Source organism: Triturus cristatus, chromosome 7, assembly GCF_964204655.1.
Source record: "Triturus cristatus chromosome 7, aTriCri1.1, whole genome shotgun sequence".
NCBI classification, from domain to species: domain Eukaryota; kingdom Metazoa; phylum Chordata; class Amphibia; order Caudata; family Salamandridae; genus Triturus; species Triturus cristatus.
The window spans coordinates 107088112-107101517 of NC_140590.1; the positions used below are offsets into that span (position 1 = coordinate 107088112).

General features: G+C 44.4%; 1 long non-coding RNA gene across 9 annotated transcripts in view; it reads right to left on the reverse strand.

Annotated features, from left to right (window-relative positions):
• Positions 1-13406, reverse strand: part of LOC146808945 (uncharacterized) — a 588451-nt gene that overhangs the window by 88558 nt on the left and 486487 nt on the right. The window contains exons 8-9 of one of the 9 annotated variants that reach the window (XR_014966292.1): positions 11311-11611; positions 8521-8679 (exon numbers count right to left, since the gene is read on the reverse strand). The exons of 7 other annotated variants lie outside the window; for them this stretch is intronic. This is a non-coding gene — a long non-coding RNA (uncharacterized LOC146808945). The remainder of the gene's footprint in view (positions 1-8520; positions 8680-11310; positions 11612-13406) is intronic. One more of the 9 variants, XR_014966291.1, reaches the window with a different exon arrangement.

The following is a 13406-nucleotide window of genomic DNA, read 5'->3' on the forward strand; positions in this document are numbered from 1 at the left end:
AACACACTAATCTGTATAGATGAGTGCCCACACAGACACAATCAAACACACACGAAGAGGCGCACACACACACACAAATGAAGAGGCACACACAAACACGGATACGCGAGTAAATAGGCACACACACCAACACAGACATGAATAGGCACGAACACATACACACACATCTGTACAAACACACTATTATGTATAGATTAGTGCCCACACACAAACACACTCTGGCAAACACACACAAAGAGGCGCACCAACACGTACAGGCAAGTGAATAGGCACGCACACCACACAAACCATCAGCCCACAGACATGAAGAGGCACAATCACACGCTTACAGAAATCTAGCTGTAAAGATAGAACCAGCTCTCTTCCCCGGGCAGGACTGCCCCAAAAGCGGAGGATGTGGTAAAATTGACCCCTGTGCAAACCATGTCTCAGCCTTAGCTCTTAGAACGTGGCCGGGCGCTGCGTGGCGAGCTGATTGCCTATGTTGCCACTGCGAAAGGAAAGCAGACAACGTCCAGGCGCTGCTGAACGTCTCCCTGTATCTGAAAATTACACCAGGACAAGTTCAGCTTTTTTCTGTAGGGCCCAAATTCCTGGCACGGTAGATGGCGTCCACTCTGTGTAAATAGTGGGTGGACGCCGTGCACCCGCGTGTACCTCCGACTTGTGCCCTGAAAACTTCGATACAGCACTGAACAACAGCGGTTGTGCAGGGGACAGTGCAATACCCTTTACATTAATAAACCTTTAGATTAATACACCTTTAATTAAGTGTACAGTGATATTGCAGTTCACATATTTGCAATGGCATTACATGTGTATTTACAATTTTTGACACAGAGAGGTTAAGTAATTTACTGGGAGTCCCACAAATTCACTCACTAGTGTTAAATTAGAATGACGCTATCATCTACTCCAATTTCTAAAATGAAGATCTATTCCTCTTACCTCTTCCAGGGAAAAGGGGAGTTTCTCAGTAAGAAAACATGGCGATATGAACAAGTGGCGTTAATTACCACTGTGCATCACATCCGGGATCCCTTACAGAGGCACTGATCACCCTGGAACCAGCTCTATTGCTGTAGCTATTTAGTATGCGATTGCAACATCAACCGCGTGAATATTGCGGGAGTGAAATAAAATAATTAAATAACTAGAAAGGAAAGTTGTGTAGCAACAACCAATAAAATCATGTTTCCAGATGGCTCCGTGCCACTAGGGACTCCGTTTTCTAGTCCTGTTCTTTTCTTTGTTTAGCAATTTGGTGCATTCTGGGACTTGTAGTCTTTGTTCGTCTGGACCAACTGAGCCTAAATAGGGGACTTCTTAGAGGAAAGCCCCATGCTGGAGCATGTTACGCCTGGTAAACTTATAATAACAGTTTATAAGAAGCTCGCATTTGCATCTCTATGTGGAAATATCCTTAAAATTTGTTTTACCACGAGTTGCTAAGTAGTGCTCAGGTAAAGGAACTTCCGGAAATTGTGTTTCCAGTGACCTGCAGTTAAAGCGCGACCATAGAGACTCCAGAGCAAGCTCGAGCCCCGCTTCGCAGGTTGTGAAGTCAGGCTCTCCTATAGCACCATAAATAGACAGGCTTAGTGATGTCACGCGGGAGGGCGGGCCATTAGCTTATCAGTAAACATTCCTTTTCATGTTTTTGCTTGTAAGAACGCCAGCCTGCACAAGGGCTCAAGGGAGGGTGCGCGCGGCTGAAGTCGCACAGGTAAGAAAACTTCTCTTCAGACTAAAAGACTTTTGGGCGAGATTTCAGATATTTCAGTGACCGAATGAAAGAATTGGTGCATTCATTTCTAAAGACTACTTTTCTATTAGTAAAGTTATGTGGCAATGTGCTGCTTGGGCAGGAGTCGCAGCGCGTGATGTGCTCGTGGGAGCGACGGAGTAGGTGTGTGCCCCCCAGGGCAATCGGAGATGTCCAACAATTTCGTCTGCTTTTATACCGGTGCTTATAATATGTACAACAATTATGCACCGAGGGAGCCGAGAGCAGGGGGAGTGCTGGATGGGGATGACGCCATGAACACCACCGCCTTTCTCCGAGGTCAAGCAGAAATGCCTCGGAGAAACGCAGCGGCGTTTTCGGATTGGGGGGCGTGTTTTTCTTTCTCTCCTCTTGCCATTGGCTGGAATGTTTACATTCCAGAGGAGAGAAAGAAAGTAAAAAACACGCCCCCGAATCCGAAAAAGACGGGGCTTAAACGGACAGACGCACCTCTCCTCCAATGGCTGGCCTCCGTTTAGGAAGCCAGCCAATGGAGAAGAGGGGCGGGTTCAAGCTCCGTCTAAAAAACATTAAATCTCGCAAGCGCAGCCTTCGCTAGCCGAGACCTAAAAACTGATGTTAGATCCCATGAGGCTTACTGGTGCAGAGTGTATGTGGACAGGGAACACACAGAAAAGATCCGTAGGGGCTTCCTCTTAATGCTATCACCACCAAGCAAAACACTAAACTGCTTACACCTTCTTAAACTGTAGAAAACCCCGCAGCAGCCAGTGCATAGCGACACAAAAGGAGAAACAGCCAGCACTGAGGTAAGGAATAAATATGCAAAATTATATTTTTTGCAATGTACTAGCTATTTTGATTGTTAGGGTGCACTCTTACTGCATCGGCTAGGGGCGTCACCACAAGAGCTGTCCCTGGTTTGCTAATACTGTAACTTCAAAAACGCAATTTCTTACCCGCAATCACTTTGGCATTTAAAAAGCGATCACAACTCCGTTAAGACTTTAGAGCGGGTGAACAGATGCTGGTTGGGACAGGGTACAATTTGGAGATGGGCTTGCTTGACATCTGAGCCCGTCCCATCCCAACAAGCCTTTCAAAGAACCCTGACTGTCCGGGATCCTCACTCTTCAACCTTAGATCATTGCGAAAAACAATATTAAACAGTTCGTCCACGTGCCAGGCGAGTTTTAATGATGTCAAATAATTGTTTTGTCTAGTATCTGGCTCATTGCAACTCCGCAGGGTCTGGTGGTTCCATGGACTAAGGCGTCCACTGCAGGGACCTGTGTTCAACCTCATGGTCACAGGTTCAATCCCGGCAGGTCCACTCAGCCTTTTTAATCAACTGAGGTCAATCAAATGAGTACCATTGAGTTGGGTAACAAACATCTGTTATTCGGTGCCAAGATCTCTACGGGTGAACGCGTGCTTTACAAATACACGTTATGTTATCTCTGACGTACCAATTGGGTGATGTAAGTGCTATATAAAATTTCTTAAATAAATAAAATAATAAATTGTCTGGATAGAGATCTCAGGGAGCACAGGATACAATCAAGTATATGCAAATGGTTCTTTAATGTGACAACCTATGCGGCCTTTAAACAAACTTTTTCAGAGATTGCCAGCAACCAAGCAGGCCTAGGTAATTTTCTGCCACTTTCGGTAGAAGAAGTAGAGAACCTTATTACTAGCACAAATTCGGGATCACCAGTGGACTCTTGCTCACCATACATTTGGCACCTTGTTCCTAACAAAATGGCCACCCATCTCACTAAGCTTCTGAATCAAGTCTTAAAGACTGGAACCTTCCTATCAGGCTGGAAATTAGCATTGGTTTTACCAATATTGAAAAAACCCAATCTCAACCCTGCCAATACAAAAATCGGCCGATCTCTCGATTGCCTTTTCCGGGAAAAGTCCTGGAGAAGGCGATGAACAAGGAACTCACTGGGTATCTGGAGACAAAGGATTTATGAAATCAGGACCAACATGGTTTTAGGTACCAGCATTCCACTGAGTTCACCTTAGTAGAGGCATCTGTAGAAATCCGCAGAACTGTGGACGAGAGTGGAAGAGCGGACCTAATCCTTCTTGATCTCTCAGACGTGTTTGATACAGTTAACCATGAAGTTCGTATCAAGCGACTTGCGAGAATCAAGATTGATGGTGCCGCCCTGGCCCTCCTCAGTTCCTTTTTACCCAACAGATTTCAAAGAGTGGAATGGAAGGGCTTCAATTAGAAGCTTTTTTACCTGCTGTGTGGTGTTCCACAGGGGACATCCTTATCCCAACGTTGTTCTATATCTATATCACCCCCTCGCCCCCGCTAGAGCTTATCCAGTCTTACGGCCTGTCGGCGGTATCCTATGCCGACCATATACAAATCATTGTCGTCATTCCTGAAGAGGACGGTCCTATGGCCTCTAGCCTAAAGGCCAGTCTAACCCAAGTGTCGATTTGGATGCGAACAAACTTCTTAAAACTGAAAGCTGACAAAACGAAGGTGATTCTTTTTGGTTGGAACAATAATTTCTGGAACACTACTTGGTGGCCAGCAGACTTCAGCCCTCTAGCTACCCCCGTCCCAGAGGTAACAAATCTCGGTGTGATCTTTGACGTCCAGGTTGAGAGAGCAGATTAATCACACCACTTCTACCTGCTATTTCATCATCAGATTTTTTAAAAAGGTATTCCCATTCATCCCTCTTGAGCTACAAAAATTGGTCGTGGTTGCACTCATTCTTTCAAGGATCAACTATTGTAATGCCCTTTACTTAGGCACTACGAAATGTGCCCAGAACAAATTACAATCTTTATAGAATGCCGCCGCACCACTTCTACTGAAAGTTCCCAAAATTCCGATCAGTTAATAAAGTTATACGGGCCACATTTGGGTGTTGTACATTTAGACACAAGCTGATAGGAGACATGCGAGGCAGCCTTTCACACACCACAGGAACCAGCTGTGTTACATCAAGAACTGTAATAGCAGTAGCTATGGCTGTTTTCCCCCAATAACAGGAGTGGAATAGGTTTGGAGCAACAATACAGTACTTATTAACATAATATCCCATTTGGACTAATACAAATATTACATTTAGAGTATTGCAATAGCCTGAACACAGTAGCGGCCTGAAATATAAATCTGGGAGTAAATACAGAACATTTTTAAATAACAGGTTCCCATGTCAAGACAAAAATACATTTTTAAAAAACCTGAAATAAACCATGGCAATGTGTAAGATGTACACTAGAGGAATAGGACATATTTTCCAGCTTTCTCTCACCCCGCATGTTATTACAGCGCAGTTGTTACAACAACCGCATTGTAACAACGCAATACCATTACCCCGCAAGTCGTTACCACGACTTGCAGAGGGGAGGGATGTTGGAATAGTATGATTTACTATTCCAACTTCAGTCTGTGTGGACAGTAGGGAAGGTGTTGGATTTAAAATCCAACACCTTCTCCCCCCCTCCGGAAGTTGTGGTTTCGACTTGCGGGGTAATGGTATTGCGTTGTTACAACGCGGTCGTTTTAACAACTGCATTGTAATAACATGCGGGGTCACGGATGTGGGGTGAGTGATGTTTACCACACTAGAGATATATTTTAAAATGCTTACCTGCGCGTCGTGTCCAGGAGTTCCATGGATGCATGACTTACGTGTGTGACGTTGCCTTGGCTGCGCCGCAGGGAAAGCTAGAAGATTGTACAGTTATCTCCTGAGGTGTTATTCTTAACTATACAACCTACTACCTCAGCCCGTAGCACGCCGGGGGGGGGAAGACTCAGTGTCCTGGAGTCCATTCCCGCCTGTGTGATCTTGGCCAGGAGAGAGACCCGGTGTCCTGGAGTCCGGTCCAGTCTGTGTGCTCTTGCGGCTCCTCGCTGGATGTCGAGGGTGACACGTGGCACTTGCTGCACTTCATCCCCTCCTGTCCAATGGCCATGGACTCTGGTGCCACAAGTTTGAGCACACATTTCATCTTGTGCACATACGCTACCAAAGCCCACAACAGCTTTATTAATGTGCCTCCATCCTGACCTCTACTTAAATAGTGATGAACCCTTCTCTCATCCAAACAAACACTCTACGGCTGCACCTCAGTCTGCGTCATTGCTGTCCCACCACTCACAACACACTGCCCCACAAATGGCTTCATCAACGCATGTCTATGCTGTCATACAATATTCCATGCTATCACAGTACTGAGACCTTTGCTCACAGTAACTATGCCCCATTAGCATTACAAATATATCTCAATCCTTATGTGCCCCCGCCTCACTGTCAATGCATTTCAGATGGAAATAGATGAAAGAATAGGGTTGGGAGTAATAGATTGTTAAATGCGATATATATTTATCACACAAAAAGAGTTTTCAGTACTATTGATAATTTACCTTGTGACAACATATATGAGAACATTTTTACCACTTAAGTTGTCCCCAATTTTGTGGACTACTTTAAATTTTTTAAACAGGAAATGACACCAGAGAAGGATGTCAATGCAGTCTTCGCATCCATTGCGCACAAACGATGGCACGTAATATGTCCAGTTTCCTTTTATCTTATAACAACAAGAAAACACATTATTTTACTATGCACCGTGCAGCTGTGATTGACCTACAGACAAGACTGAATTTTCAGTCCACCTCTTATGTCACTTCCTGTGTTGGGGAATGAAGGGCAGACCGATTAGGAACAAGCATCACATAAACAAATAAAACAAAGCTGATTTAAAGAGTGTTTGGTCAAAACATGGATACTACAGAACAACATATTTTATTCCTATATAAAGAATAGGTCCTTTTGAAGTCATTTTATATATCATAGACACATAGCACTCTGGCTATCAGATTATTATCAGATTACTTTACCAGCATAATATTATATGCAATCCAAGATAGTAAATGTTTGCAATACACACCTAGAAAATTCGTAAATTGGAAAAAGAATAATTACAAAATGCAAGTACCGCTTGACGCCAATTTACGTTTTCCACAGTGATAAAAGACAATGCTATAGTAAAAATAAATTGTAATTAATATGTTCGGAGGACTTGGTTTTTCCAAAGTAGCACAAGGTCACAACTGGTGGCCTGGTGTTAAGTTACAGGTCTCCATCACTCCTGCATCCCATTTCTAAACCTCAGATAGAAAGGATCATTTTCACAACAGGTATATAATTGTGGAGCAATGACCTGTGACCTTTACAAAATCTAATTATTGTGTGCCTTCTTGGTTTCTGCTATGTGCAGTGAGAACATGATTTTATAGCCGGACTGCCAGCCGGGCAAGTGGGCGAACCCACGGAAGGCCGGGTTTGACCCTTAGAGGCCGTTTCTCCTCTAGGAGTTGGGGTGTATGTTACACAGTTCTGGTGGCTCACATAACATTCGTAGGCCCATTTCAAAGACTGCTGGAAGGATGCGTGAGAAGAACGCCTCTCATAATCGTACTAACATGTTCTTTTTCTCGCCAGGCACACTATTTCTGCACAGGTGCATGCATCATTAAAAGCTTTGTAGAAACAGTGCTACGAGGAACTGTGCTAAACTATTGGGTACTGGAATATTTAATTAAATTCCTTTGAGAACAGCCAGTAAAACTAGCAAATAGAATTGAGAAACTGAGCAGTTAACCTGCACCTTTCGGTTTTAATTTTCCAAAATTATTCTAGGGAAAATGATACTGAGCAATGCGTAGAGGGGTCACAATTAATTTATCATTTTTGTGAGGGCTGTTTCCATATCAAAGTCCGGCCCTGCAGGATTTCCAAATGTGCAATATTAATTTTCATATAAGAAAAATAATGTATTATTCGTACACTGCATGGCTTTGGCCTGTGGCCTCAGGCATTTTAAAAAAAGATGACAATCAGAAGATATTGTTATTGTGGTTGTGAATAAAGCTGATATTATTCGAGAATAACGCAGGGTTTTGTTAACTAAACGAAGTCTCTCGAATTAATACACAATATATTTTTTGCTATTATCTAAAACATGAACTGCATGAAACCACCCTGAAAAGTATTGTATTATTTGAATCACTCGCCCCAAAATAGACCGACTTACACTTGATACTACTTGAAATAGATTTTGAGAGTGAGGAAGAAATGATTACAAAATTGTAAAAAGTTAACAATCCCTCCCTGCCAAGATGTCCCTAAAGAGAAGCTTTCAAGATTTTAGTAGTGTGCTAACATTAAAAGGGCTTTTCTTTAACACCGCCTTGTCTTTTAAGCACTAATTACAACAGTTTTATTTTAATTTAGTTTTCTCGATATTGGTAATTTTCCGCAGTGACCGCCAAACTAAGCTTGCTTATTACTAATCCAGTTGACTTTAGAGATTAGAGATTGTTAGTGCTTTCATACTGGCCACCTCATGAACTCTGTGCCAGTGCACAACACCACGTTAAAAATACTGTCCAAATGTAGTGTTGCAACGAAGACCAACTGTGGCTACGCAACCTACACACTGCAAGACTACAGCCGACTCCCCTCTCACCCGGCAATTTTTAGAATCATTTAAGGTTCTTCGAGTGTGGATATAGGTTGCCTTCTGGCTACTTCCAGAGGCGTTTGGCTCGTCCGGCCAAAACTCTGCTTCCACAAGATATGGGCTCTGGTGGTTCCTAAATCTAAGTCATGATGTCCCACATGTTATATTTGTACCCTTATGTGGCTGCATTTTGTACAAGTATACAGAATAACATATTTAATTAGCATCTGTTGCGAACCATAGTCTTAGCAGCTTACCACTATTCTGGATTAACTGATCTGCATTTTCTAAAACGTCCAGGGTTGTGGACAGGGGCTCCCATCCCAATGGTCCGGATTCCCATCCTGCGCAGTCCGTTTCAGTCCACCACAGAGCGCGATGCTGCTCTTTCCCATTTCGCATGATTGGTGGTGGACCTAGTGCAGTTTTAAGAAGAAGGGGTCAGGTTTGAAATCTAAAAGTTCTGCACTCGTGATCACTGTTGAGAGAGAATATATGCCTCGAGCGAGGTTCGACTCTGAATCGGTTCTTGTTATTTTATAAGTTCTATATTGGTTTCGAAGTACTTTTGTCTCCTTTAAACTGAAACTCTATAGATCTGAAAAAGTAGGTTTTATTGCCTATATATCAGGAAAACCTTGTAGCCCTTTCTTACATACTTCATCACTTGGTCTACTTCTAATATGTTATCTATATTCCTTCTATTTAATTTTCTAAAAAACACAACTGAACACTTGTATTCGAATGGTTTAAACCTGTGCACACTTCTCTTTCCGAACAGAGTTGTAAAGAATGGTGTTGGGTCCTTGTGAATGTGGGTCACTCTCTTCGCCACATGGCAAGAACTCGACCTATCCAGCCTGGATGTGGATAGGATTGATTGCCTGCTTCTCCCTTTGCCACGTGGAGCATCTCTGGATCCACGCCTGCTCTTTAGTCCCTTCAGTTTCCGATCCCTCTCCAGGTCTGATGGATTACTTACTCGATATCACTACATGTCAACGCAGAGGACCCCTTTGCCTCCGCCTTTCCACGCCTCTGGAATTCCATGCCTACTCAGGCCAAGCTTGCCTTAACTCTCTAGAGACTTCCTGTACTTAGGTCTTTCCTGCCGTTTTTTCCTCCTCAGCTCTTCTTTAGAGTACTCCTGACTGCACACTTGGGCATGTTCTCTTCTGATTTTTTTGTGCTCCGCCCCCACCCTTATCTCAAGAGTTTAATTTGCTCAATTGTATGGTTTGTTTTCCCTTTTTAATCATTCTGTACAATGTGGGGCAAATGTATGTGTTTTGTGGCGCAGAGCAGCACAGCAAGTCCCCTTGCTGCGCTGTCCTACGTCACAGGGAAAGGGCAGGAATGCGCCATATTTATCCAATACAACACATTGCTGTCCTTTTCCCTTCCGCTGGCGCCGTTTTGGCAGCCTAGCGCCAACGCAGACACCCTTGCACTATGGTGCAAAGGTGCCTGTGTTGTAGGCAGGATTATTTTTGCGCAGTAAAGGGCAACTTCCCATACAAAAGACATCTTGGGAGGCTTTTCCTCTTTGTATGAGTGTGCAGCAAACATAGAAAGATAAAAAACAAGGAAAAATGATTATATTTCTCCTCGGTATGCTTCTCCCGGGGAGGCGTATCTTTTTGGCACATACCCAGTGTTACTATGTTTGGTAAATCTGAAAATGTGTCAAAAACCATGGGAGTTGCATGGGAACACTCGTTGCAAAGCCCATGGAATGCCCACCTTGCGCAGACTGATGAAATGCAGCGATTTGCATTGCATTACTCCAGATTATTGAAGCCATTCAAAACCACGTAAAGTGGCTTTCTATGGTGTCAAAAGTATGACTTAAGGCTTGTGTCGCTGTTGCACCATGTTGTGCGTTGCAAGAACAACGCCAACTGCATCATAAATATGGCTCTGTATTTTTTAATCGATTTTCGAAACACATGAATTCGAAATTGAAAAGAGAAAGTAGCTGTCTTGCAGTAACAGAGGAGTTCGCTGCTGCACCATTATTAGGAAATATCCTAATTTCACTGTTGAATCCCATGGAAGCCAGTGTTGCCTCAAAGGGTAAGACAGGATGAGGCATGGGCTGGCACTGCTTCTGTGGATAGAGCAGAAGCGGCAGCCTGTGACATGAGCCAAATGAAAGCGATATCACAGTACAGTAAGGGCGTGGAGGATTCCATCACAGTACAGTGGGGTGTTCTGTAAGAGGGTTCTATCACAGTACAGTGGGGTGTTCTGTAAGAGGGTTCTATCACAGTACAGTAGGGTGTTCTGTGAGAGGGTTACATCACAGTAGGGTAGGGTGCTCTGCGAGAGGGTTCTATCACAGTACAGTAGGGTAGGGGTCTTCAAAGTGTGGGGTGCGACCCCCAGGGGGGCTGTGAAGTTATGGAAATGGGGTCACGTATTCCCGGTCACACTTCTGCCCAGGCCCATCGGACAACAAAGGGTTCAGCCCCCCTCCTCCCCCGTAGTGTGTCTCAGCTCGAGCTGCTGTGGGCTCTGGGTTGTGTCTGCAGTCTTATCTCCAGCACAGCCCGGCACGCCTGAGTTTTCCACATGTCGTTAAAGACCATTTGCATGTTTACATACCTTTTGTAAACTGGTTACTGAGGCTGTCCCCGCAGTACTGTGAAGCAGGCAGGCGAGCGCAACCGTCTGGTCGCATTTACACATGGAAGGAAGCAGTGCATTCATCAGATTCCGTATGTGCATTTTAAGATTATTATTATTTTGGTCTGCATTAGGTGCAGCTCGCTCCGTTTAGCTGGATGACATCACATTCAAATCTGCCATAAGTCAAATAGGACCGAGCAGAACTGGAGTAAGGCACGACAGGTAACCACTACCAGAGTGCTTTCTGCGGCGGTGGAGCGGTCACTACTCCATGCCGTGAATATTACACTCTGCGATCTGACGTTTTCAGTTTACTCAGTTAAAGCACGCATCTCCATCATTACAGGGCTCTTGGTAGCTGCGGGAATGATTGTGATTTTTATTGCATATAACAACAAATGTTTTCCCGTACTTACCCGAGGGGCTGACTGAAGCCTTGCTGTCCAAAATCAACACTGCCAGATCAAGGATGCCACCAAAAGGGGGGCGCGGTTGGGAGTAGAGCTGGCAGTGAAAGATAGGAAAGCCCTGTTTTCACTGTCCACACAGGGCTGTTGCACTTAGTGTGTGTGTGTGACAAACTGAATGGGCAGGTGGATGCCCACGGCTTGCTAGGTGTATCACTGCAACACCCACTGCTGTACGTCTCCTTCATCACTCGAGGGTCCTTGATTTCGAGGGAAACGGGCTCAAAGGAAAACACTTGTAGGCTCTCATCTGTGGAAAAAAAATGTTTTGGTTTCTGTTATGCTATGGCTCATCTGAGCGGTTAGTGGTAAGCAAGCTGACTTTGATTTGGCACCGGCGCCCCAGTGCTCGGCCCAGTGGCGTAACGAAACTTGAGGGGGCCCCCCTGCAAAGCACAATGAGGGCTCCCCCCCCCCTAGCGGCCCGGCCAACCACCTACTACTTTGCCCCACCAATAAAAATAAGCAGTCACCTAAAGCCGTATTTTCAGCACTTATCTGTGCATACCTCTAACAGCAAATATAATTAGAATGCACTTTGTCTTCTGGGGCTGCCTGAATGATGAGATCCATGACTGATAATTAAAGGGAACAAAGACAGAAAAGTCACATTACAAATGAATACATACTTTTTTATTTATAACCCTATTTAGGGCCAAGACGAGGTCTTTCCAGGCTCTTTAAACACATGGCTGGCATTTTTCTTTTGGCAACCCTACTTTATATTCCTTCTCATGAAATGCATTCTCATACTACAGCAGTAAATGTACAATTTATGTAGTAGAACTGTTATGAGGCAACTCACTGGTGCAACTAACGCCGGCGAGAGAGTGTAGTGCTGCCTGTGTGCGCTACAGCGCTGATGGGGCCCTGGAGGCTGAAAACGGGGGCTACTGGGGGCATAGCTGCCAAGGTTTCAGATTGCCATGTGTGACATTTTCATAATTTCAGTGTAATTATGAGTGACATTTCAACGACTATGAGTTACACTTTCTTGCGAGTAAAATTAAGCAATCAAAATGATCAACACATATAAATATCAGAAATAACAGAAAATGAGGTGAATGAGAAGTGCAGATGGGCATCGGAGGTGACGGGGCCAGAGAGGCCATGAGATAAATGTGAGAAACTATTAGAGATGAGGGCAGTGAAAAGACAGAATGGCAAGAGGTGATTAAGGGTGAAGTGAGAAGTTGAATGGGGAGAGTTCAGAAGTTGTAAAAAGGGGTTAAAGAAAATGGCCTGCAAAGTGAGAGAGGGATCGGGATTGGGAGAGGAGAGGAGAGAGGGATGGAAGGGAGGGGTGAGAGCAAAGCGACATGGGTAAATTGCTTAACTCTGCACAAGACCGCCAGGGTTTTAATGGACCCCTGCTGCTCCTGGCCAGGGCCAGGTGAGCTTCTAATGTGGCAGCATGTATTCCTGCAGAGTGGAAGGCCCATCACAAAGGTTGACAAGACATCTTTCTGATGTTAATTGCTGTATTTTAGTTATAAACTGGTACTGATGGGGTGAAATCTTTCCTCAGTGTTACTGTGCGCAAAAAAAGTCAAAATAATGAAGCAATTCTATCCCAAAATAACGCGGCATTACATAACATTATTTAAATTTTCTTCCTACACAATTTAGTCAAGCCTGTCGTGTAATTTGGTCCTCACCTGCCTCGTAATTCCAGAAGCCTTGCCTACAGGTTTAGAAATGTTTGTCAGGAGGGAGTCCTTACGACTGAAAATGTTGACAGGGGGGTCTCGGCACCCAAAAGTTTGAAGACCTCTGCAGTAGGGTGTTCTGTGAGAGGGTACTATCACAGTAGATTGGGGTGTTCTGTGAGAGGGTTCTTTCGCAGTCCAGTAAGGGTGTTCTGTGAGAGGGTTCTATCACAGTCCTGTAAGGGTGTTCTGTGAGAGGGTTCTATCACAGCCCAGTGAGGATGTTCTGCGAGAGGGTTTTATCACAGTCCAGTGAGGGTGTTCTGTGAGAGGGTTCTCCCGCAGTATAGTAAAGGTGTTCAGTGAGAGGGTTCTATCACAGTAGAGTAGGGTGTT